Below are 26,502 nucleotides of genomic sequence, written 5' to 3'. Positions count from 1 at the left end.
GTAGGGACTGTTGTGATCACTTAGTGAAGACTGATGAAGCTGTGAGTGTGGCAGTCAGGAAAATCAAAGGCGAACGAGGACTCCATAGCTGCTGGTCAAACTTGCACTGTTCACATGTCTGAGCAGAGAGAACCACTGTTTTCCCTACCAGGCCATGGAAGCGAGTGGGACAGACCTATTTATGTTTAATAGACAACTTATTACTGTTAATTATTTTCCTCAATAGGTAGAGACAAAAAAAAATGCAACATCACCACAGAAGCAGCCAACAGGGTCTTGTGTGAAATACTCGCTGCGCCTGGTACCTGTCATGTTGATATGTTAGTGAAACACAGTTTGCTAACCAGTTAATAAAACGTGAGGCTGGATGAACACAGCAGGCCCAGCAGCATCTCAGGAGCACAAAAGCTGACGTTTCGGGCCTAGACCCTCTCTGATGAAGGGTCTCGGCCCGAAACGCCAGCTTTTGTGCTCCTGAGATGCTGCTGGGCCTGCTGTGTTCATCCAGCCTCACATTTTATTATCTTGGATTCTCCAGCATCTGCAGTTCCCATTATCACTTGCTAACCAGTTAGTAGCCTTTTATGAATTTGAATTTGAACATGTACCCAACCTGTCAAGGTATCCACAGTCAAATGGGAAAGTTGAGCATGAAAATGCTGACTTTTATACAAACTTGGCAAATTACTGACGCAGAGATAGTAGGAAGTGCCGATACTGGAGACGGACAGTTCAATGAGGCGGGGATGAAACTAGTGGAGGTGAGTGTAGCTAGGAATGGGGATAGAGATTGGTCAGTGAGGTGGGAGGAGTGGATAGCTGGGAGAGAAGACAGACAGGTCAAGGAAGTGGGGATGAGAGGGGGAGCCGGTCTTGGGATGAGGTCAGGGTTGTGGAGATTTTGAAGTTAGTGAAGTTCACTTTGAGGCCATTGGGTTGTAGGGTTCTAAGGCAGAATATGAGGTGCTGTTCCTCCAGTTTTTGAGTGGCATCGTTGTGATACTGGGGGAGGCCCAGGATGGACATGTCATCCAGGGAATGGGAGGAACCCTCAGGGAACTTCATCCCTGGCTCCTTGATCTGTCGTCTTCTCTCCACCTCTCTGCTCCACTATCCACCTTCTAACACCACCTCCCCCTCCCTCTACTTATTTCAGAGCCCCTTTCCTCACCCCATTTCTGAGGAAGGATCCAGACCCGAAATGTCAGCTTTCCTGCTCCTCTGGTGCTGCCTGGCCTGCTGCGTTCATCAAACTCCACACCTTGTTATCTCTACTTAAGTGCAAATGTCTTTCTTTATAAGGTGCAATTGCAGAGGGCTATAGACAGGTTCTGCTGAATAAATATTGTTTCATGATTATGTACATATTATTCTATCATTGTTGTCTTTACTGCTGTAGGAGTGAGATTTTCCATTCAATTCTTTTGTAGCTTGTCTACAGTTATTTCCTACAATTTAAGATAGAAAAACATAGTTGTAGGGCCTGTTTGTTTTGCTTCAGTAGCAGCTAAGGTGTTGACACAGTGCAAAACAACTCACAAGGATTCCTGTGTATCAGCAAAGGCAGCCACCAAGCACTAGAGATGATAACCATCTGATGCTGCAAAGCTTGGCAGCTTTCAGGAGCTCCTTTCCAAACTGATGGCACTGAGATACATCTAAACAGAACCTGGGAACTGCAGTTCAGCGGGCATGGCTGGAAGATTTTTTTTAGATCATCTACCTCACATGAAAGAGATAGATTTGGTCAGTAGATATTGTCACAAACATTCCTGAATTGTATATACAACAAGTATTAACATTAATATTTATTATGGGAACTTCATCAAGACTGTTTCGTTAAAGGTCCAGGATTAACAACAACAACTTACATTTATACACAGACTGTAAGGTAGCAAAATGTACTAAGCTGCTTGCAAGAGAGTGATCAGCCACATTTTGTCAGTGCTGTGAGAAGAATTGTGACTGGCTCCTGAAGACTTTGTCAAAATGAAAGTTTTAAGGATGACAGAGGTAGAGAAGTGTAGGGAGGAAATTCCAGAGTTTCCAGTGCTTAAGGCATGGCTACCAGTGGTGGATCAATTTAAATCAGACATATGTAAGAATCTAGAATTGGGGAGCGCTGTGATCTCAGAGGATTATAATGCTCGAAGAAGCTATTGAGATGGAGAATGGGTGGTGACATAGAAGGCTTAGAAATTTAGTTTATTTCTTGGCTTTACAGATACTGATCGATTTTCTGTGTATTTCCACCATTTCATTTTCTTTTACTTAGACGCCCTTCAATTCCAGGATCGTTCTTTATGGTACATGGGAAACGGTCTGCGCTCATTTCACAGGTGTTGCAGCAAGCCGGGCTTAACATTGCAGCAAAGACTTCATGTGAATGAACAGAAGGCACTTTATTTGTAACATCCTGCCAGACATCTGTTATTTTCTATATGTTTTCCAAAACAGAATCCTATGCCATTTGGCATGAGCACAAATTAGCAAGGTTAAAGTTAAGATCTCCGGATGAAGGAATGCATTTTCAAGTAAATAAAATTGAGTTGCAACTTAAGCGGTTTAATTTTTATTGCTGGGTATGTTTTCAGAAGTTAACTTATTCATGTACAAGTGGATAAGTTTTAACACTTTTGATTGAGTTAGTTTGGTGAGTAATGAGATGAACGGTGAGTTGAATTTTTTTTTCTAAAGTTACCTGATGTTAAACCATTTCAGACTGTGCTTTGAGTAATTGACTAATTTTGATCATTTACGATTCAGGTCAACCTTTCTTTTCTTCAAACTTTTCCAAATTCCACATATAATAGATAACAGCTGGCATCAATGGATGGAGAGACAAAGGAGTTTTAAAAATTTTTTTGTTGGTCTCATCTGAATATTGTTCTGTAATTGGGTGGGCAAGAAACTCAGCCGTAATCACAGCAACACGGCCGGGGTCTAGGTACCTTAGTCTTGTTTGCATTTGTGGGAGTATCTTCACCGTACAAACTGCAGCTTTTAGTAAAGGTATATCATCAACACCTTAATAAATATGGCCTTGCCAATAAAACCCAATTTCCAAGAATAAAAAATTTGCAAACATTTTAGTTATTCATTTATCTCACTCTTTGAATTATGTGTGCCTAGAGGTTTGGAAGTAGTGGATATTGTTTGGATACTATGGGTGATTTTAGGGGTGGGGCGGTAGGTGGATGGCTGGCCAGTGTAGGTGTGGAGGGTGTTGGGATTGTGCGTGGTAGTGGTGATGATTGAGTGTAGATGGTATTAGTCTTGTGGGTGGGATTAGGACATGGTGGTCGTGAGGTTGATTGATTAAATGGGGGTTATGGATGGGTGTGATGGTGGAGGTTGGAATGGAAAGTGGGAAATTGGTGGGAATGAGATGTAATTTAGTGTTTCAATTGGGTAGAGTTTAGGGAGGTGTGTCTGCATATTGAGGGTGGATGCCATAGAGGATGGTTGGGTAGTGACGTATAATTAAAAACAGAGCAGTGGGAGTAGCAGTTTGTGCCCTGATCACATTAGACACACTGCTGCTCAAAATAAGTTCCCCAAGGATTGTGTTTCATCCACCATGTCATTCGTAGTTCATGCGAATGATGGAAAATGTTGACAAGATGACGCTTAGTTGAACACACTAGGTTTGTGATGCTCTGAGTTAAACCCATTCAAACTCTTTGCTCTTTTCTGACAAATTAAGTCCAATGTTTTATCCATTACTGTTCAGAGAGCCTTGATAAGTGGAGTTATTTTTAAACAGGTCCGTGTTTTTTTATTTCTAGCAGCAGCGAGAAGGAATGTTCCTTAACAGTTATACGTCTAAACAAACAGCCACAGATTACAAATGGGTGTATCAATATTTTTCTAAGTAGTAAATGTTCTTGTTAAAACAATGTCAATTTTCAACCACTGATAATGTTGTATTGCAAAGGAAATGAGAGACAACTGGATCATAAGTCTCCAGTATTTGAGGGAGGGGCTGGAGGTATTTATCATCCTGTTTTGATCTTTCATAGATGTTATCCCTTCTTTGTCACTGAAAGACTGTGAGTTTAAAGGGAAATCCTGCTGTTCTGGCTGTTTTTATATCATTCCTAAGGGGCAGATTTTTAAGTGGATTCTTAGTAATTCCTTTAACAACAAGGTTAAATTTGAACAGTGAGATTGGAGAGATTGTGTTGTTCATAAGTGATTCTCTTCTGGAGATGATGCACAGTTCCACCAATCCAGCCTTGATGTCGGTGGAAACTGTGACACCACCAAACTCCTTTTCATTTCCACCATAATTCTTTCTCATGGATTCTTCAGCTTTACACTTCAAAAGAATTTCACTTACATTTCTGGAGCTCTCTTTTTCAGTGTAACAGCCTTTTGTTTGCTGACTGTTACTGCTACTTGTGGTTGAGGTAGTCAAGAACCATATACACATTCATACCACAGAAAGAATGATCAGCCTTGAGCAATTTGTTATATAGAGAGCACTTTTCAAGCTCCTGTTTTCAGTCAGATCTTTTGATGGTCATAGCAGAGTAAAAGTTTGAAGATTGCTAATCCTCATACTGCCCTCAGCTCAGAATAATGGTCCAGGTTACTATAAAACCAAGCAAAATGGGAATTTGATTAGTCTGTGCTAATCTTTTTTCTCTCAATTGTCGCTGTATAGGGCCTATGCCCTTGAAAGAAAGAACTCAACCCATCAAGTGCCTTTCACCATCCCAAGACTCCTCAAGTACCAGTGAAGTGTATTTGAAGTACTGTATAGCCATCATTGTAACACTGGAAGCACAACAGCCAATTGGTTTGGGGAAGAAAAAGACTGCCAGTGCTTTGTCGGATTCCAAACCATGACCCCTGTCAGAAAGGTTGAAGAGGTGTGGGGTCATGGAGGATGATTGGTTAGTGGCCTATAATTAAAAACAGTGCAGTGGGTGCAACTGTTTGTGTACTGTCCACACAAGAAATACTGCCGCTGAAGCTGAGCTTCTCAACAATTGTTTGTCTGTTGATGTCTGATGAAGATTATTTTGATTGTAATAGATCATGTTTTATCGGTTTGATAATATCTGCTGCTTGGACCGCAAGCGGTCCATCAGTTTTCCCATTTACTTACATGCACATCCTGGTATCCTGATTGAGAATTTATCTCTCATTTAGACTGTAGAACCAAGAGTTCCTCCTTCTGCACTTGCAGACCTGAAAATTTCAAAAAGTAGCAAGAAATATAACAAGATTGCATTTCTATAGCAACTTTGTTGACCTCAAAATGCCCCAAAAGTGCATTACAAATGCTGTAATGCTTTTCAGAAGTGTAGTCACGGTGCTGCCAATTTATGCATAGCAAAATCCCATGAGCAGCAGTTAAATAAGTTTCCAAATAAATTGATTGAAAGATAAATAAGAACACAAGAACATAAAAACCTGGAGCAGGAGAGGGCCGTCTGGCCCGTTGAACCTGCTCTACCATTCAATAGGATCATGGCTGATCTTTTCATGGCCTCAGCTCCACTCACCCATCCTCTCACCATAACCCTTAATTCCTTTACTGTTCAAAAAATTATCTATTTTAGCTTTAAAAACATTCAATGAGGAAGCCTCAACTATTTCACTGGCAGGAAATTGTACCAATTCACAACCCTTTGGATGAAGATGTTCCTCCTCAATTCAGTCCTAAACCTGCACCTCCTAATCTTGAGGCTATGCCCTCTTGTTCAAGTTTCACCTACCAGTGAAAACAACCTCTCTGCTTCTGTCTTATCCATTCACTTCACAATTTAAGTGTTTCTGTAAGATCCCCCCTCATTCTTCTAAATTCCAATGAATATAAACTCAGCCTACTCAGTCTCACCTCATAAGTCAACATTCTCAATTCTAGAATCAACCTAGTGTATCCCCTCTGCACCCCTTCCAGTGCCAGTACATCCTTTCTCAAATAAGGAGACCAAATATGCACGTAGTACTCTGGGTGTGGCCTCATCAGCACCCTGTACAGTTGTAACATAAACTCCCTGCTTTTAAATTCAATCCTTCTAGCAATGAAGGAGAAAATTCCATTTGCCTTCATAATTACCTGTTGCACCTGCAAACCAACCTTCTGTGATTCATGCACAAGGACACCCATGTCCCTCTGCACAACTGCGTGCTGCAATTTTTTACCACTCAAATAACAGTCCTTTTTACTATTGTTCCTACCAGAATGGATGAGTTCACGTTTATCAACATTGTACTCCATCTGCCCACTCACTTAAGATATCTATATTCCTCTGCAAACTTTCAGAGTCCTCTGCATACTTTGCTTCATCACTCATCTTAGTGTCATCTGCAAACTTTGACACACTACACAAGTTCCCCAACTCCAAATCATCTATGTAAATTATAAATGATTGTGGTCCCGGCACTGATCCCTGAGGTACACCACTAGTCACTAATTACCAACCAGAAAAGCATTCATTTCTCCCCATTCTTTGCTTCCTGCTAGTTAGCCCATCCTCTATCCATGCTGATACATTGACTGTAATACCGTGCACCTTTATCTTACACCTTTTGTGCAGGACCTTGTTGAGTGCCTGTTGGAAATCCAGATACACCACATCTATTGGGTCCCCATTGTCCACCACACTCGTAATATCTTCATTGAATTTCAGTACATTGGTTGAGCATGACCTGCCTTTCATGAATCCATGATGCGTCAGCCCAATGGGACAATTTCTATCTAGATGTCTATTTCTTCCTCGATGATAGACTCAAGCATTTTGCTCACTACATAAGTTAAGCTGACTGGCCTATAATTCCCCATAATTAATCTACTTCCTTTTTTGAACAATGGTATCACATTTTCTGTTTTCTAGTCCGCTGGAACTGCCCCAGATTCCAGCAAACTTTGGAAATATTGACCAGGTCTTGTGCTAATCTGCAGAGATAGTGACAAATAGTTCCTCCACTGCTCCAGGATAAATGGAAAACCCAAATCTGGAAAATTGAGCTTTAGAAAGCAGTTCTGAGGCTTCTTAATATTGTTGAGGTGTAATGGGCAACGCAGCAGGATAGGGAAATTATGGAGGGGTTCGTCGACAAGTAAAAGCATTTTAAACATAAATCGTTCAAGGATGGGAAGTCAGTAAAAATCCCTGAAAATGGGGATGTTGGACAAGATAAGAGTTAAAAGGAAGAGACCAGAGGCTCATTGGAGTGGTGGAGTGGTTGATTGATGATGACAAGTTTCAATCGTATAGCACTTGGAGGAAGAGCAGTCTTGTAGGGATAAAGTAAGCGACAACGGGTAGGACACGCGGACAATGATCAGCTCAGGATCAAGTGTGATGCTCAGAAATTATGAGTGATTAATTTATTAGCTAACAATTCTTTAATCTTTACTCAGCAAGATATACAGTCAAGACTTTTTCTTGTTGATAGATGCAGCTTTAATTTAAAATATGTCTATCTCTAATATATAGTTGTTGGATTACTTTCCTTTGCCAGTCACAATTTAAAAAGAAATTAATTCCTTATCTAGGAACATCAGGGCAACTTATTCTCTAACTTTTTTGGAATGCACAGGCAATTTATGTAAACTCACACACAGTAATGTACGGGGGCTGACTTGATCATGTCTGGAGTTAGCAAGATTGCTTTCACTTTCAGAGTCCAAAAGTACTGAAGTTGAGGCTGCCATCAGTAACTGTCACACTCTGAGTTCAGCTCCTGTGAATGCTGTTCAACATTCTAGTGCCAGGAAACCCACCAGCAGAACAACAAAAGTAGCTGTCTCACAAGCAGAGTTGCGACTTCTCCAAAGAATGTTTCCACTGTGACGTCGCTTATGTGCTGTTGGCAAGTAGTCGAAGCTCGTGGAAAACTCTACCACTTTGCTTGTGTTCATTGCTCTTCAGCAAAATCAACTGCTACAACAGTTACCAGCAGAATCACGCCACGTGTATGAAGTGTGCCAGTGACCTTGGAATCATGCCACATGTATGAAGTGTGCCAGTGCATTTGTATGTTTTTCCCTTAGTTTGATGCTTTCCTTCAATTCTTTAGTTAGCCATGGATGATGGGTACAACCCTTTGAATTTTTCTTTGTGGTAGAAGTATATTCAGAGTATTTAGAAATATCCCCCTTAAAGTCTGTTACTAATTCTCAATTATCTGTCTCCTGACTTTGTATCGCAGCTTATTTCAGCTGGTTTACTGTTTGTGAGATAACAAGGTGTGGAGCTGGATGAATACATCAGGCCAAGTAGCATCAGAGGTGTTTTGGGCCTAGGCCCTTCTTGAGAAATGGGGGAGGAGAGGGGGTTCTGAAATAAATAGGGAGAGAGGGGGAGGCGGATAGAAGATGGATAAAGGAGAAGATAGGTGGAGAGGAGACTGGCAGGTTGAAGAGGCAGGGGTGGAGCCTGTAAAGGTGAGTGTAAGTGGGGAGTTAGGGAGGGGATAGGTCAGTCCAGGGAGGACAGATCATGTCCACTTTATGACAGATCTAGGAATATGAGCATTTTCCCATACAACAGTGACAAACCACTGAATGTTCTCAGGATATTTGAAACATCAGAATCATTCTATGACACTAGATGAATGTTGTATTCTCTTTCATGTCTGCATATAGCAACAGATCTGTATGTAACTGTACCAATAACATTCTTGACTTGTATGTTGATGGTGTCACTGCTATTGACATGCTGAAAAAGTTACATGGAAGCTGCACTTAGACCCTAATTAGCCCTCAGTTGTGCATCACTGGTGATGCATACTTTCTTATGTCAGAAAGCAAAGAAGGAACTTCAATGATTACTTAATTTTAATATTATTTAGCAAGTTGGGATGAGCCTACCAAATAAGTCATGAAGAAACCCATATGTGAGAACCAAGTTTGAATCTGCATTCATATATGCAGTCACCAAACCAGGCCGTGCATCAAGAAAGACATTTGATATCAATAGTCGATTATTTCATTGGACAATATGAATGTGGCTGTATCTGACATCAGTATAGGCCACCATTAAGTTGAGTTTGCAGAAGAATTGCACTATTTTACAGTATTCTTCACTCACTTTTTAATACAAGGTGCCTTTTTGAATCAACTCAGTAATTAAGATATTTTAGCACTTATCTTCTTGAGCTTCTCCATAAGACTAATAATCAACATGCTCGTGATTGAAATGTGCATAATGAAATGTGAAATTTAAAGGAGATGAAAGTGCTTGTGAAACAGGATGGCCATGCTGAGAAGTAAACAACCTTTCTAAAGGATCAATGATTAATGATAAGTACGGTTTGGAAATCACAAAATAAAAATAACATCTTTGTTCAATTCTTAAAATGACTGTAAGCACCGTTTGTATGCATTGAATCTGAATGTGACCTTTTAATTTTTAGTCTCTGAGTGGCTTGCAAGCATCATTTCAGAGGCTGGTTGAGAGCCAATTACAATGCAGTGGGTCTGGTGTCAAACATAAGCCAGATCGGGTGAGGACAGCAGAATGTCTTCCCTGAAGCAGATTAGTGAATCAGATGGATTTTAATGATAATTAGCAATACTTTCATGAGCTTTAACACTGAGACATACTTTATATTCCAGGTTTATTAATTTGAATTTAAAATCCATTAGCTCAGTGAAATTTGAATTGTTATGCACAGAACATTAGCTTGTGCCTTTGGGTCAATAGATCCGTGATGACCAAACTGTATTACCAACCATTAATATCTTGGGTGAAAAATATAAGTTAAATGACACTAACAAGATCAGTTCTGAAGATGAATGATATTGGACTTCTCGATAGACCCTACCAGACTTGGTGGGTTTCTTGCAGGACTTTCAATTTTTATTGTATTAAATGAGACTATACATGATGCCAAATAATATCCTCCTCATGAGAGAAAATATCCACCATAGTGTAATAATTATGTTTCAAAGTAAATGGTTTTCTGTTGATGAGAAAACCGTCCATTTGAAAAAAACAGGAAGTGCTGGAGAAATTCAGCAGGTATAGCAGCATCTGTAGGAAGAAAAACAGTTAATGTTTCAAGTCCCGTGACCCTTCATCAGAGACTTTCATCTCACTATAGCTGACTGAATACATTGCTGAATTAATACAAAAATTTGCATTTGTATTACTATTACTGATGAAACAGAATGTTTATATTTGAGATAACACCATTGGAAACAAACCCTTAAAATATGCTACCAAATAGAAATTGTTGGAGAACCTCAGCAGGCCTGGCAGCATCCGTGTAGAAAAAGCAAAGTTAATATTTCGGGTCCAATGATCCATCTTCAGAACTCATATGCCTTATCAACTCACTTAGTAAAAAGAGGAGGAGCACAGTGAATTTTGTTCATTTAAGACTTTCATACACATATAACAGCAAATAATCCATGTTTAACCATGCATACAATATTGATTTGATGCGTCTTCTGGAATCTTACAGTTTCTTCTCAAGAACTTTAGATTTACATTTCCAACACAAACACTAGACTCCCACTGACAGTGTGTACCAATCCCTGTCTGGAGTAGGCATAAACTGAACATTCAACTTTTCCACTAACACTTTTACATATGCAAAACTTTGTGTGGTAATGTGAGGCCATTGTTGTGTGAAGTGGAATGCTACAGTGATCCTGGTGTGTGCATCAGGGGATTTGAGAACATTACTTGCAGTGAAAACTCAGTGCATGTGTCAGGGAAGTTGGCTGATATTGTTAGTGTGAACCCTGTGTGTGTTTCAGGTATAGCACCCACTGCCAGTGTTAGCCCCTGTGTACCTAAGGGAGACTGGATCTCCTCACCCACTCAGCACTTTTCATCAAGGACTGGTTCATTCTTTATCTGCTTTTTCTTTCCTCCATCTGTACGTGTTTGCTGTGGGCAATTTTAGATTTTCTCTGGCCAAACCTCAAAGCCACTTACTAATTCTGCATGTTTGATCTTTCACAAATAACTGGGGTTGCACAAATGGAGCAACACCCTAACATTACATCACACAGCTATTTTTATCAGCATCGAGTGAAACTCTGGCCAGAATCACAACTTTTTCATCTCATAAAATAGTATGAATATTCCAAAGTAAATAATCCTTCCTTGCATGACATATTGTGTGTCAAATATAATATGTATATCATTCAAAAATTTTGCTTTGATCCATTCAGATTTCCAGTTCTCCATTGGTTAAATCCTCCTATCAGATAAAACTTTTATTTTATTCATGACTGAGGAACTTGTTAATTGAAAAACCAAAACCCTATGGGAATGATATTAACGGTCAGCAGTTTTCTGCATAAAATAAGCAGAAAGTGATGTCAGATTACTTAAATTGCACTCAGGAAAGCTAAATTTAAACTTCAATATGCACCAACTATCTTTGCCTTGCGTGGCTTGGGCTTTTGCTTTAGGTGATAATGTGCATTTGTTAGAACCATTCAACACTGAACACTTCTTGTACAGGACTCTGTTAAAAGACACACTTTGTTGAATCTTTTGTCTTTATAAAAACTTTAATCATTAAATCTGTAAACAAAAGCATGCCAAGAGCACTTCATTTTGAATATTACTCGGACTTGCAAGAAAATTCAATATGTACAATTAGAACAGTCCACACATACAGTGTGCAGTCTGAGAGCAAAAGTTTCAAGTTACAATTTGAAAATAATGCAATAGATATGGAAATTGGACTCTTATAAGGGTCTGAATGACATGGACTATAGCGGGATTTGTAGCAGAATCCACTAGAAGTGCAACAAGGCCTAGCTTGATGCCTGGGAGCAACTTGCTGCATCTTTTATCCATCTGCCGGCCATCAAGGTGAGTTTCCCACCGGGAGTGGTAAGTTCCCTGTTAAGGGGGAATTATTACTTGTTAAACATCTTATTAACTGCTCATCTTGCCCCTATTAATATGTAGCTTATCTCACCAAATATGCCAAACTAGCTAGATATCAGGAATCCTTGACATGAAATTCAGAAGAGGTACCTGGCAACTTCAGTTCACTGCTGGCTCAAAAGAGTTTCTATGTTGGATAGCACACAGCAGCATTTCAGGGCATGATCCATTGGCACTGCACACACCTCTTCATCACAGATATTTGCATCTGATATTTGCAAACCCCTCAGGAGCCTTATGAAACATCTCTTATCCACTTTGAGCACACTTAGGAAGCATAGACCTGCATTGCAGGATACACCAGAAACTGGCATTGAAAGTTGGCTTCAAAGTTTCTTTGAGCACAGAGCCAGACACCCAATTTATGGTTAGGACAGGCTGCAATGCAGCTGCTCAATTGCTCTCTTAGGATAGTCAAGAAACCAGGCATCTTGTCTAGCTGGTCAGCAACCCTCAATCAGCAGGAAATGCATCTTGCAGTATGGCAGCATCTATATCAAACTCATATCTACTGCGAGTGCCAGAAGCTCATGCAACAAGCATACTGCAGCGAAAAAGCAGCCATGTCTCAATATCTTAAGTGAGTAATCCTCACGAAGCCCATGGAGATATCCATCTGTCAGGGGGTCCCAGTACATTAAGGCAAGGACAGCCTTCCATATCACTCCATGGAACTGGCCACAGGCAGGCATCCAGTCAAGGTGTTCTCAGCCAGTGGTCTGTGCATCTGCAACATGACAAGAGAGACCAAAATGACCTAAAACCATCAGGGAAATAGATAGGCATCATCAGACATCAGTGGGGGGTCAAGGAAAAGTGAAAATGAGAACCCAACTTCCTCTGGTCTTTCCTGAAGGGAGATTTCTGAGCAGCTTGCATGTGGTTCCTCTCTAAGTTGTGTATCTCCTGCTGGATTCCAGCTGGAATCGTCTTGTCATGCAATCAATTACTAGTGTGATGGAATGCAGGGTTTTGTGCCCCTCCAGCAGGTTCTGAGGGTGCTGAATGTGCTTCTCCATGGCAACCATCAACCAGTCCTTGGCTGTCAGACAATCGCATGCTTGAGGCAGCTAGATCCCCATAGTGTAGCTGCACTCCTGCAGCCTCTGGGCTATAAGGATCATTGCCTCCTACATACCTACATACTACATTGCCACCTGTTCCACTCTGTGCATGTAGACAAAGTCCCCTGATTACTAACGCTGCTGGGGTCCTCTCCTGCCTGAAACTGAGCAGTTTGCTCTTCTGTGACAGTCCACGCTGAAGAAGGATGCCTTCCTTTCCACAATCCCTTCAGGTCCGTGGTAAAGAATCGCAGCACCATCTTCCCCTTCGCTGGATATTTGAAGAGCTATGAGTTTTCTGCAAATGATACATGGTAAGGTGCACCTAGAATTGGACAACAAGGACAGTGTGGGGCAGAGTAGGCACTTTGTGATGTGAGATAACGAGGTGTCGTGCTGGATGAGGTGAGTTTGGTAAAACATGGTGAGAGATTTTGCAAGAACCTGCAGCAATAAACCCTCCAAAAACTCCATACGACTGACATTTAGCTGAAATAAGTAATATTAAGTCCAAAGTTCTCTAAATAACATGAGTCACTGTAGTGTGCCTCAGTACACTTTCAGCACTCTTGATTTGCAACATACATTCTTTGTGAGGCATGCAGCCCAAGGGAATTACAATTCCCAGTCCCTTATGTAATATTGCTGAAAGTTCCTAGGCAATGAACATTCTCCTTGGAACCTCTGTGGCACCTACCCCAAATTTTAGTGTATTGCTCATCATGTAGCCCAAGATCTTAGAAGATCCCAGTCTGCAACACTTACTGAAGGACAACCCCATGCACTGGACAAGCAACAATCTTCAGGTAAATCAAAGAGTGCATTTTGCTAAGTCAGTGGCTCTTCTGGTACAGTTGATGTTTGTGTGAATATCTGGGAGGATCTTACGTAGTATAGACTGCTGTGTCATAGAGCTACTCCAGAGTAACCTCAACAAAAAAAAACATTGCACCTCTTCCCAGACCTCATTTGCAAAATCTTAACCCACGAGGAGGTGGACAATAGTCTCTTGCTAGCCACACTCACCTCACAGGCAAGGTGCTGAAGAGGGTGAAACCTCAGGGGCATGGAATCTGATGGGAAGGGCCTTTCTCACCAACAGCCAAGCTGCATCTGATGCTTTTTCTTAAATAAGTTCTGGTGATGACATATTTGTCAAAGCTTTTCATTTTAAACTATCAGGAAAATTTGTCAAAAATACCAAGGTAAAGGGAAAACACATTTCTGCTGTCTGAGACGAGTGCTGATTGGTTGACAAGTGGACTCTAATTCGTAGAGATTTTGCCATGAAGAATGCACTAATTGGATGATTGATTGATTATTTAATTAGAAGATTAGTTCTTGCACACAGTAAATAGACCATAAATTGGAGTGTTTAATCTGTCTGTGTGCTTTGTTTGGTGCCAGAAAAATCAGTGTCAAACTGGAGCTTTTCTCAGTTGTTGAGGTCAGTTGCGATTACTGTAGTCACTGGTTCACAATAATAAATATCACATCAGGCTCCAGGCAGTGCTCACATAAAGTAAAAGCAGTCTGCAGCAGGAAATGGAACATTTTCAAATCATTTCATAGGAATGGGAGATTCATCCATCAGAAAAAAAAATTCTCTTCTATTGGGCCATTTTAAACGTCTTGATTAGATCACCCTCACATTCCTAATCAAGGAAAAACAAAGTAAATTTATGAAAATGTGGTGTGCAAATCAAACCCTGAAAACAGTAGGAGATTAAATAACATTTATTTAATCGCACCAAAAAGCATGTAATAAAGGAAAGTTTATACCAACGGTGTACATAATTGGCTTCTTTTCACAACATGTTTAAAGGTGACCTGTCTTGTTTCTAGCTCCTTGAATTATTTCTACTCACACTCATGTTAACAAGTGGTAACATAGAATAATAATATATGTTATGGAAGTAACTTAAATTATTTGAGTTCTAAGTTTGAAGTCTGCCTCTAGCGATTGATGTTCTGTGGAGATGGTAGTTGTGGTGTTGATATTTAAAGAAGGCCTCCAATCTCCACTTCCAAATTGAATTGGACCAGAGCCTCCTGTTATTCAGAGAATCCACCAATATCCCTCATCATAAGAAATGATCATAAGGTAACATTGGATCAAAAGGATGGAGGGGAACGAATTGAAGACTATAAGGATAAAGACAGGCTCATATCATGAAGCAGTGTAGAGCTCTGTGGTGGCTCACCAACTTCATTCAGTATTTATGTCTCAAATATGACTAGCCATGAGGCACTGTACTAGACTGGGGGAGGAGAAGGTGGATGTAGAAGAGGAATGGACAGAGTAGTGTTAGAGAAGCAGGAAGGGCCTCTAGAGGTTTGAAAAGTAAAGAGAGAATCAGTTAGGATTAGGGAGAGCTCCTAGGGGATAACAGAGCTGCATGGTGCTCATGCCTGTTTCAAAATCTTATTAATGCTCTCTATACTTTTTATATTCAGAATGCATGAGAAAAGTTGTAGAAGGTCCAGTGTTGAATAAAGATATACTGCAGCAAGTGAAGTGTGCAGTAAACGATCATCAGTTTGAAAGCTCTGACAGTCAATTCAAACACTGAGTAGCCCCACACACACTCAAAGAAAAATGCGTTTGAACTCTTCAAAGGAAACCTGGAAAGTGAATGTGAACAGGTGAAAAGCATTGCTCAAAGCAGCTTTGCTACCGAATATTAATGGTATTTAATCAGTGGAAAATAAAGCAGGGATGACATGTAATTGCAAAGCACAAAATATGCAAGCCTAAATTTACTGAGCCTGATGAGAAAACAATGAATTTGATAAATCAATTAGTCGAAATCTAGTGTTGTCACATTTCTAGCTTTCATTTAATAAAAGTGATGTATTAAATATTGCATCATGGAGAGGGCTGACCAACTCTCATTTGGATGTCTAGCAATTGCTTCATATTTAGACAAAGAATGATAGCAGTGGGTGTTTAATGTAAGATGGAAGTTATTAAATCTTACCCTTAATTGATTTAATTTGGCTGCACATTTCATCATGATTTTTAAAAATTCTCAAGGTCAGAATTCCACAAGCATCCTAATTTACTCATTGTAGTGTATTGGAACTACACAACAACAACACTTTATGTTCATTTAGCACCTTTAGTTCAGCAAAACATTATAAGATGATTCAATAGTGATAATAAGACAACATTTAGCTTTGATCCATGTAAAGGGATTTTTGGATTGATGATCAAAAGCTTGGTGAGTGAATTAGTTTTTAAGGAGAGTCTGTCAGACAGAGAGAGCGGGTGGACCTTTTAGGGAATAAATTCCAGAGTTAGAATGCATAGAGCAGAAGGCGCTTCTCAAGAGGCTGGAATTAGTCGTAGAGATAATGGGCCTAGGCCGAAACGTCAGCTTTTGTGCTCCTAAGATGCTGCTTGGCCTGCTGTGTTCATCCAGCTCCACACTTTGTTATCTATAATTAGTTGTACTTTTAATTAAACTGAATTAAAAAGGACCTGGATCTAATTCCTGATTTGCATTGACTTCTGATTTGCCACTGATCTCAGTGCTGCTGAGTTTGGAAGTGAATGAGGAGAGTGGAGAGTGAGCACGATGTGTGTGTGTGTGGATTTGCATTCAGTAACCTTGATGGAAATGCAATTTTCAGGGCATCTGGTGAAGACAGAATCTGATAGTGATTTGTTTTTTGCAAGCAGAAATGATGTGGATTGTTATTCCTAAGGTTCACATTCAGAAAATGAGCATCTGCGAGATGCAATACAAGCGGCCTGTTATTCCAGGTGCACAGGAGATGAAAATGCAACTAGGATGATAACTGTGTTGCTGACGTAAGCCCCATTCAGCACCATGTTTTAGGAAATATGTTTTCACATGAAAACTTTAACTGTCTAAATATGGAAAATGTATTGTTTGTGTTGATGTCTTTCTGGAAAAGATTTCCTTTTGGGGAAGGAACATGAAAGAGTCTGGTAGCAGCCTTCCCTCTCATAAGACATCAGTTTGTGTTGTGATAGTCAGCTCTGTGTTAGACATCAGCAGATATAGATCAGGAGCCTCATTCTGCTGTGCTAGTCTCTGCTACATGTGCTGTAGAGAACTGAGATGGTTCAGTGGACTGAGGAGGTGCATGCTTTGCTGAATTCTGTTTTCTCTGTGCTCTCTTCTTTGCTACTTGAACTGTTTTTCTGCTCGTCTCTTCCAATGCCTCTCCAGTCAGCCTCCAGATGTCACAGCCATCAGCAACTGTCTGCCAGTTGTCAGAGTCATGTCTCCATCTTCATATCTCAAAAGAATGAATACGTAATCTTGTCTGAAATCACTGCATGTTAAATGGTTCCTGAATGTTTGAATGTCTCTAGTAGCCTTTGAACAATAATCAAATCATGACTCCTTTGAAGAACAATGGTAATTTTATTTGTAGATTCCCATCAGGCAGATGATATAGAATGTGAATTTACAGACATCAACATATCTCTGGAAGCTGAGCTAATGGAAATAAGTGATTGTTTTACCTACTCTCGAGACTAGTACATTGTCGCTGTATTGCACAAGGAAAGCAATCTTTGTCAATACTCATCAAAATGAAATGCAGCTCTATCTCACTAGCATGCTCATAATGAAGTTTGATAAACAGTTCTATGCCCAGGAATCTCCCGGCAGTGTTAAACATTTGAAAGATATTGGTCATTTACTTTTCTTAGTATCCATTTCTAATTTAAGAGTTAAAAGATTCTGGAAAAGAATTTATTTGAAAACATTATTAATTTGGCCTCAAAGACTGATTTGAGGCACTAGTGATGTTGTGTCTCTCTTCATCCAACAGTTTATTTTGCTTTCATATAGATTTATACCCTAGAATGAGTATAGTTTATAATTTAGCTTAGAATTTAAATTGCATCAAGATTGCCTTTTAGCCTTAAAGAGACCAGAAATATATATTTGGCATCCCATGCTGTTTCTGTTAAATACGTAGGGACCATTTGATTCACACAGAAGGTTCTGTTTAAACTGTTTGGATAGGTCTGCCTCTTAAAGCTTATCTTTTGTAATGACATGAATAAAAATTGCTGTGGGAGGACCACTATTTTCATCAATGAATAGATTTTTATTTAGCTGAAATAAAGGGCTAGTTTTTAGCTGAAACTACAGTTTTTCATTTCCCACCTAAGCACTGACACAAAGTCATCCAGTTGTGCTCAGGGGCTGGTATTCTGTCATCATATCACCCAATATTTATGCGTGGAAAGTCCTAATACTGATCCAGCTCCCTCAGAGCCAGCTGTCGGAGTGAACAGACACTCTGACACTCCTGTTTATACCTGTCAGCCAGGGCTCCCTGACTGGACCAGGTTAACAACCCCAATGAGGGAACTCACATTCTATGAGGTCCACCTGGCTGACCTGGTTACAATGATTGCATATTGCATATTAACCAGCATGGTCCTCTTTAAAAAGAACACAAAGTCGATACACAGAAATTCTGCCCAGCAGTTTAAAAGGAATGTGTGAGCAGACTTAAGAGTAAATAATTGCATAGCATTTGCATAATCATAGAATCAGGAGTATTACTATGAAACAGAAAGAGGCCATTCACCCTGGTGAGTTCTTGCTGGTCTTCATAAAAATTCAAATAAATTTTAAATGTTTGTCAGCCTTTTAGGTTGAGAATAACTTGGAGGTGCCTTGGGAGGCAAGAATGAAGCGAAAAACAACCCAGTATGGCAGCATGAACAAGCAACAGAATGAAGTGGCTTCCAAATACTATTAGCTGGCTGTCAGAATGGACAGGCTGCTGTGGGGAATGGGTGGGTGAGGAAATTCTGGGTTTGGCACCTTTCTTCATGCCAGTACGCTGGTCACGACCAGGGTTTTGGAAACATACAGAAGGGATGACAAACCGCGAAAGTTGACACGCAAACACTGCCCAACCATACCGTGCAGGACTCAAGTATTTTCTGTCAGTTAAACCTGGGAAATACTGCACGATGGTTGAGGGGAATCGGGAAGAAAAATTTTTCATCCAATGGGAACCAGGATGGGGAAGGATGGATGCGTACAGTGGGAATTGAGAGTGGAGTACGATGAAAGAGGGCTGGTAATCAGAACTAAGCAGGAATAGGGGCCTGAGCAATGAAAGTGAGGACAGAGAGCACGACTTAAGCATGTGGTAAGTAAAACATAAGTTTTGATATATTTGGGTCTGAAAGAGTTAATACTGAGGAGTACCATAAGCACCACCAACAATGATGATGTCATATGGACTTATGAGCAGAAAAGATTTGGATGTTGAAGGAATTAGACCTAACACACAGCCTTCTTGAAAATCTCTATGATAATATCTATCAAATCAATATACTTGTAACTAGTTGCTAACATGCATTAAGCTACATAGTGTTAACTACAAGAGATTCTTCTAGTTTGACCAAGAAGTAGGCTTTCCTCCACCACACCTGATCTTTCAGACTGTATAGTTTCCTACATTTAAAGACCGTAGTGGCAGCATCCTTTATTCTGAGCAGGGGCGCAAACAGCATAGTGAGACGGCAGGCCCATATAACACGGTATGAGTCTAGGCCCAAAACGTCAGCTTTTATGCTCCTAAGATGCTGCTCTGCCTGCTGTGTTCATCCAGCCCCACTCTTTGTTATCTTATATGGGATTGGTGAAAATTTGGTACAAATTGCATGTGAGCATTCTTTGAGGTCTGACTGTTCAATAATGCTGGAATCTCATGAGTGACCATGGTGGAGATGCCGGGGATTATTTATTCCCTCAATTGGATTTCCAATCAGAAACTGTATTCAAGAAAAAACATTTTGTCAAAAAGAATCAGTGTTATATCAAAAAGCAGGTGAATTGATATTATTGTTGTTGCTAATTCTGTATTTTTTATGAGTTGAGTGTGAACTCTTAGGAACTTTTGCACAATTTAGTAACAATCTGTGAAATTGAATGAGTTCAATTAAATGATCAGAAAATTTAAGGATTACCCAGTTGTATGATGTTAACAGTGGGATGATGAAACTAAACTATCCTCCCACTCCTGTCTACAGTTCGAGGCAGTGACTTGTTGGTGGTTATGTTGCTGTTATTGTTAATCCGCCTGTCTGACTGCCTTAGTTGCATCCCTCTGTCTTTTGTACGAGTCACACCTATTTTCAATGCTATATAGTTTTACGTAGTAATGAAGAGAAAGTTGTGTGAACTCTATTTCTTTATAAATGCTAATTTTGTAAACATTTTCAAACAGTTCCTGCAGACTGATGATGAAACATGTATTCTGTGCAAAACAACTTCGCACAACTACGTGCTTACAACTTATCTTTTGCTAATCTATCCTACTGTTTAATTCTACAGTTGTTCTTATGCTCCCTGACAATGACGTTCTATGAAGCATGTTATGCACTGTGTTATAAGACAACCTGTTGTGAACGCATACAGTTAAAGCCTTATCAAATGTGGCATATAACTGGTGTTAGGTTCGAGTCCCACTCAAGAGACTTGGATACATAATGCAAACTGAGACTTTCAATGCAGTACTGCACTGTCAGACATGTTGTTAAATGAGATGTTAAATCAAGGTCTTGTCTGTCCTTAAGTTTAATGTAAAAAATCCCTTTGCAGCTGTTTTGAAGAAGAGCAGTAGAGTTCTCACTAGTAGCCTGGCCAATACTTGTCCCTTAATCATCACCATCAACTGGCTATTGATTTCTGAGATAATGGGAACTGCAGATGCTGGAGATTCCAAGATAATATCCTCCCACTTCCTACAGACTAAGGGGGTGGCCATGGGCACCCGCATGGGCCCCAGCTATGCCTGCCTCTTTGTAGGTTACGTGGAACAGTCCATCTTCCGCACCTACACAGGCCCCAAACCCCACCTCTTCCTCCGGTACATTGATGACTGTATCGGCGCCGCCTCTTGCTCCCCAGAGGAGCTCGAACAGTTCATCCACTTCACCAACACCTTCCACCCCAACCTTCAGTTCACCTGGGCCATCTCCAGCACATCCCTCACCTTCCTGGACCTCTCAGTCTCCATCTCAGGCAACCAGCTTGTAACTGATGTTCATTTCAAGCCCACCGACTCCCACAGCTACCTAGAATACACCTCCTCCCACCCACCCTCCTGCAAAAATTCCATCTCCTATTCCCAAGTCCTCCGCCTCCGCCGCATCTGCTCCCACGATAAGACATTCCACTCCCGCACATCCCAGATGTCCAAGTTCTTTAAGGACCGCAACTTCCCCCCCACGGTGATTGAGAACGCCCTTGACCGCATCTCCCGCATTTCCCGCGACACATCCCTCACACCCCGCCCCCGCCACAACCGCCCCAAGAGGATCCCCCTCGTTCTCACACACCACCCTACCAACCTCCGGATACAACGCATTATCCTCCGACACTTCCGCCATTTACAATCCGACCCCACCACCCAAGACATTTTTCCATCCCCACCCCTGTCTGCTTTCCGGAGAGACCACTCTCTCCGTGACTCCCTTGTTCGCTCCACACTGCCCTCCAACCCCACCACACCCGGCACCTTCCCCTGCAACCGCAGGAAATGCTACACTTGTCCCCACACCTCCTCCCTCACCCCCATCCCAGGCCCCAAGATGACATTCCACATTAAGCAGAGGTTCACCTGCACATCTGCCAATGTGGTATACTGCATCCACTGTACCCGGTGCGGCTTTCTCTACATTGGGGAAACCAAGCGGAGGCTTGGGGACCGCTTTGCAGAACACCTCCGCTCAGTTCGCAACAAACAACTGCACCTCCCAGTCGCAAACCATTTCCACTCCCCCTCCCATTCTCTTGATGACATGTCCATCATGGGCCTCCTGCACTGCCACAGTGATGCCACCCGAAGGTTGCAGGAACAGCAACTCATATTCCGCCTGGGAACCCTGCAGCCATATGGTATCAATGTGGACTTCACCAGTTTCAAAATCTCCCCTTCCCCCACTGCATCCCTAAACCAGCCCAGTTCATCCCCTCCCCCCACTGCACCACACAACCAGCCCAGCTCTTCCCCCCCACCCACTGCATCCCAAAACCAGTCCAACCTGTCTCTGCCTCCCTAACCGGTTCTTCCTCTCACCCATCCCTTCCTCCCACCCCAAGCCGCACCCCCAGCTACCTACTAACCTCATCCCACCTCCTTGACCTGTCCGTCTTCCCTGGACTGACCTATCCCCTCCCTACCTCCCCACCTACACCTTCTCCACCTATCTTCTTTACTCTCCATCTTCGGTCCGCCTCCCCCTCTCTCCCTATTTATTCCAGTTCCCTCCCCCCATCCCCCTCTCTGATGATGGGTCTAGGCCCGAAACGTCAGCTTTTGTGCTCCTGGGATGCTGCTTGGCCTGCTGTGTTCATCCAGCCTCACATTTTATTATCTTGGCTATTGATTTCTGTACTGTTTGTAAAAGTTTCCTTTGTTCTGATTGGTTGCTGCACTTGTCTACGAAATAATGCTAACTACACTTCAAAAGTTTGTAATAGTTTGTGAATTTCTTTAGGACATCTTTAGGTTGCAAAAGATGCTCTGTTAGATGTGTTATTTTTCTATCCAAAGTCTTAAGGATAAATGCAAATCCATCCAAGTCATCTTTACAGTTCAGGCCAGCAGCCTATTTTTACTTTGTGAAGTAGAGTATGTACCAGGCAGTGGGAGTGAGGTTTCCAGAGAGCTGATCATTCATCAGGAAAGTTGCTACTTTTGTTTATTCAACTGTGCCTCTTTCAGAAATATTGTGACCTCCCAATCATAAATAGAGATCTGTCATAAGAAACAGTTATAACTTTGTTTTCTGGAAGTGTTGAGGTATTTGTAAATGAATTGTATCTCTGCCCTATCTGCAGTTATCATAACCTAATTTCCTGGAAGCAAAAAACATGCAAATTTGAAATAAGATTAGGCCATTCAGCCCCTCAAGCCTGATCCATCATTCTTGACAACCTTAGGTCTTCTGTGTTTCAGAAGGTGATAGAAACATGGTCATTGAATATTTAAGACAGAGTTCCAAAGTTGCACAATGTTCTAAGAGAAAAAAATTATTTTCATTTCTTTTTGGGGTTGATTGGCTCACTGAGCTAGTTTGTTGTTCCGCAGACATTTCATTAACTGTGCTTGGTAACACCCTCAGTGCAGCCTCTGATGAAGTGCCGATGTGTTTTCCCACCTGGTTTTTAAACCCTGGGGCCCGTTACGATGGATTGCCTCACTTCCGGGTTTCCTTCGTAGTGGAATGTAAAGTGGGTTGGCCCACTATTGAGGAAATCCAGAAGTGAGACAATCCATCGCAACAGACCCCAGAGTTTAAAAACCAGGCGGGAAAACACACTAACACTTCATCAGAGGCTGCACTGAGGATGTTACCAAGCACAGTAATGAAACGTCTGCGGAACAACGAACCAGCTCGGTGAGCCAACCAACCCCAATACCCACAAGCCGAGCTGCAGATCTACTCAAAAACCTTACTTTCATTTCTGCGCTAAAAGGGTGACCCCTTCTTTAAACTGTGGCCCCTTGATCTGAACCTACCCACAAGAGGAAGCATCCTTTCTATATCTGTCTTATTCAAGACCATTCAGGATCTTGTATGTTTTAGTCAAAACACACCCCACTCTTCTAAATTCCAGAAGAAACAAGCTCAATTTGCCTACCTGTTCTTCATTAGCCAACCTGCTCAACCCAGATAACAATCTAGTAAACCTCCTGTGAACTATCTCCAATGTATTTTACCTCAAAGAAAGTCATTAAAACTTCACACATTATTTTGAGATTTTGCCTCACCAGTGTGCTTTACTAACTGAAGCATAGCATCCTTACTTCTATGTCAATTTGCCTTGTAACAACGAATTGCATATACATATCTTAATTGCTTGCTGTACCTGTACATTAACTTCATGTGACATGTGTACCAGAGCACCTAGATCACTTCTGCACCTCAGAATTCTGCAGTTGTTCTTCATTTAAGTAACACTTTTTTCTCCTTCCTGCTAAAGTAAATCACTTCACATTTTCATACGTTATATCACATCAGCCAGATTTTTGCCCACCTACTTTTCCAGTTCAGACTGCAACCTGATTTAAGGTGACGATCCACAATTAGATGTTGTGATGGTTCAACTTTTAAAATAAGAAATGTCGGCTTATATCCGAGGAGCACAAAAGCTGACGTTTCGGGCCTAGACCCTTCATCAGAGAGGAGGATGGGGAGAGGGTTCTCAAATAAATAGGGAGAGAGGAGGAGGCGGACCGAAGATGGATACAAGAAAGTTGCACTGGGAGAGAGATTCCCTGAGATTGGTCCGGAGGGAGGAGGGTAACTTCTTCAGGTTAGGCATCCCTGGAAGAGGCTTCGCAGTGAGGTTAAAATTGTGATCAGAGATAATGGGAACTGCAGATGCTGGAGAATCCAAGATAACAAAGTGTGAAGCTGGATGAAGCGGGATGCCTAACCTGAAGAAGTTACCCTCCTCCCTCCGGACCAATCTCAGGGAATCTCTCTCCCACTGCAACTCTGTTATATTCATCTTCGGTCTGCCGCCCCCTCTCTTCCTATTTATTTCAGAACCCTCTCCCCATCCCCCTCTCTGATGAAGGGTCAAGGCCCAAAACAGCAGCTTTTGTGCTCCTGAGATGCTGCTTGGTCTGCTGTGTTCATCCAGCTTCACACTTTGTTATCTTGGATTCTCCAGCATCTGCAGTTCCCATTATCTCTGATCCCTTGGCTTATATCCCATTGATTTTACACAAAAACGGTTCCAAAAGAAAAATATATGTTCACCAAAAAGTTCATAGAATTCACACATTGTGGAAACAGGCCATTTGGCCCATCCAGTCCTCACCTATGAAGAGCATTCCACACATACTCAACCCCCTACAACTCTGCATTATCTATGACTAATTCACCTAACCTGCATGTCTTTGCACTGTGGGAGGAAGCTGGAGCCCTGAAGGAAGCCCATGCAGACACAGCAAGACATGCAAACTTCACACAGTGACCTGAGGCTGGATTTGAACCCAGGCCCATGGTGCTGTGAGGCAGCAGTGCGAACCACTGAGCCAATATGTGAGACCATGTGAAGCCCATGCTGCTTCTCAACGTATACCGCCACCTACAACCCAAAAGTACTTCAAATTCGCCAAGAAGGGTAGAATGGTGGCTCAGTGGTTAGCACTGCTGCCTCAGCACCAAGGACCTTGGTTCAATTCCATCTTTGGGTAACTGTCTATGTGGAGTTTGCACATTCTCCTCATGTCTGCGTGGGATTCTTCCAGATGCTGTGCTTTTTTCCTCCCACAGCCAAAGATGTGTAGGTTTGATAGATTGACCAAAATAAAAGTTGTGCTGAAGTGTTCAGTTAGGTGGGTTAGCCATGGTAAAAAGCCCATGTGGGGTTCCAGGAATGGGGCGAGCCTGTGTGGGAAGCTTTTCCGAGGGCCTGTGCAGAATTAATAGGCCAAATGGCCTTTTTCCTGTCCTGCAGGGATCCAGCAGTTGTGTAAGACTCAGGTGCCATGAGCCAGAAATATTGTTGAATGACAACCACATCTACATCATAGCAGAGATTGAGAGTGAAGAATAATGGTACTGGTCTCACTTTTTTAGAGTCACAAGTCCGTATAAAAAAGGACACCGCAGAAGTCTTGACCTCAGGAAGATTTTTTTATTATGTGTTGGTCAAATATTTCTCCATTTATTAAACTTGGTAACAAAATATTGACCCAGCCTCTAGGTATGATTGTGTCAAATATCAAATGAGAGTCAGTGATTGTATCCACATCACTGGAAGTGTTTTATCTATATCACATGTATTACCCTTCTCACTGGTATCACACCACCCACCAGGAATTGATCAAGCAGCATCCAAGCCTTGTAGACTATGCGCATGAAAGGAATAAAGAGATAATAAGGGAAAGACCATGGCATTGGTAAAAAAAAATTAGTTATTATCAAGAATACAGCAGCATTAAAGTAAACCTGCCAACTGCAATCAAAATGGGACTATGTACACTCACCAGTTATTATTGAACATCCAAAGGCTCACCATTGGGCATGGCCATTGAACCAAAAAGTATGAATTCTAGTGAACTTTTCCTACATTCCAATTGTCAAAATTTTTAAATGAAAATTGCATCTTTAGACATTTATGGAAAAGAAGAGTTGATCTGATGTGGAAAGTTTCAGTGTAGTTGACATTTTGTTAGAAATTTTGCAGATAATCTAAATGAGCAAGCCTGACAGAATTGCATTAAATTGCCCTAATATGCATGAGGTGTAACTGGCATAATGTAACTAGTCATTGTGCACATTGAAGGCAGACAGTCTGCAGGAATAAATATGAGACAGGCTTACTTATCTGAGGACAAGTTCTGGCTCAATTTGAGGCATGAAAATTGTTGACTGTTGAGAGAGGGAGAACATATGCTTGAGGTTAGAACTGAGATTACATTTTGGGATATTGCTTTGGTTGGCAGGAATGTGCTCAGGTCTAGCTGGAACAAAAGAATAATTACATGTTTGATTTGTTAGCAGTTTACTGGAATATTTGCAC

At 41.4% G+C, this 26,502-nt stretch overlaps 1 protein-coding gene across 9 annotated transcripts in view; it reads left to right on the top strand.

The window, feature by feature from the left end:
* Positions 1–26,502, top strand: part of bbs9 (Bardet-Biedl syndrome 9) — a 519,061-nt gene that overhangs the window by 450,102 nt on the left and 42,457 nt on the right. The window contains exon 23 of one of the 9 annotated variants that reach the window (XM_048530075.1): positions 2,276–2,514. The exons of the other annotated variants lie outside the window; for them this stretch is intronic. The gene's annotated coding sequence lies outside the window, so the exon portion shown is untranslated. Of the gene's footprint in view, positions 1–2,275; positions 2,515–26,502 lie in introns of those variants that run through there. 9 annotated transcript variants of the gene reach the window in all.

The sequence above is a fragment of the Stegostoma tigrinum genome, chromosome 5 (assembly GCF_030684315.1).
Source record: "Stegostoma tigrinum isolate sSteTig4 chromosome 5, sSteTig4.hap1, whole genome shotgun sequence".
Classification (NCBI taxonomy): Eukaryota; Metazoa; Chordata; class Chondrichthyes; order Orectolobiformes; family Stegostomatidae; genus Stegostoma; species Stegostoma tigrinum.
Note: the sequence above shows the minus strand (reverse complement) of the source record. Positions and strands in the feature narration are given on the sequence as shown.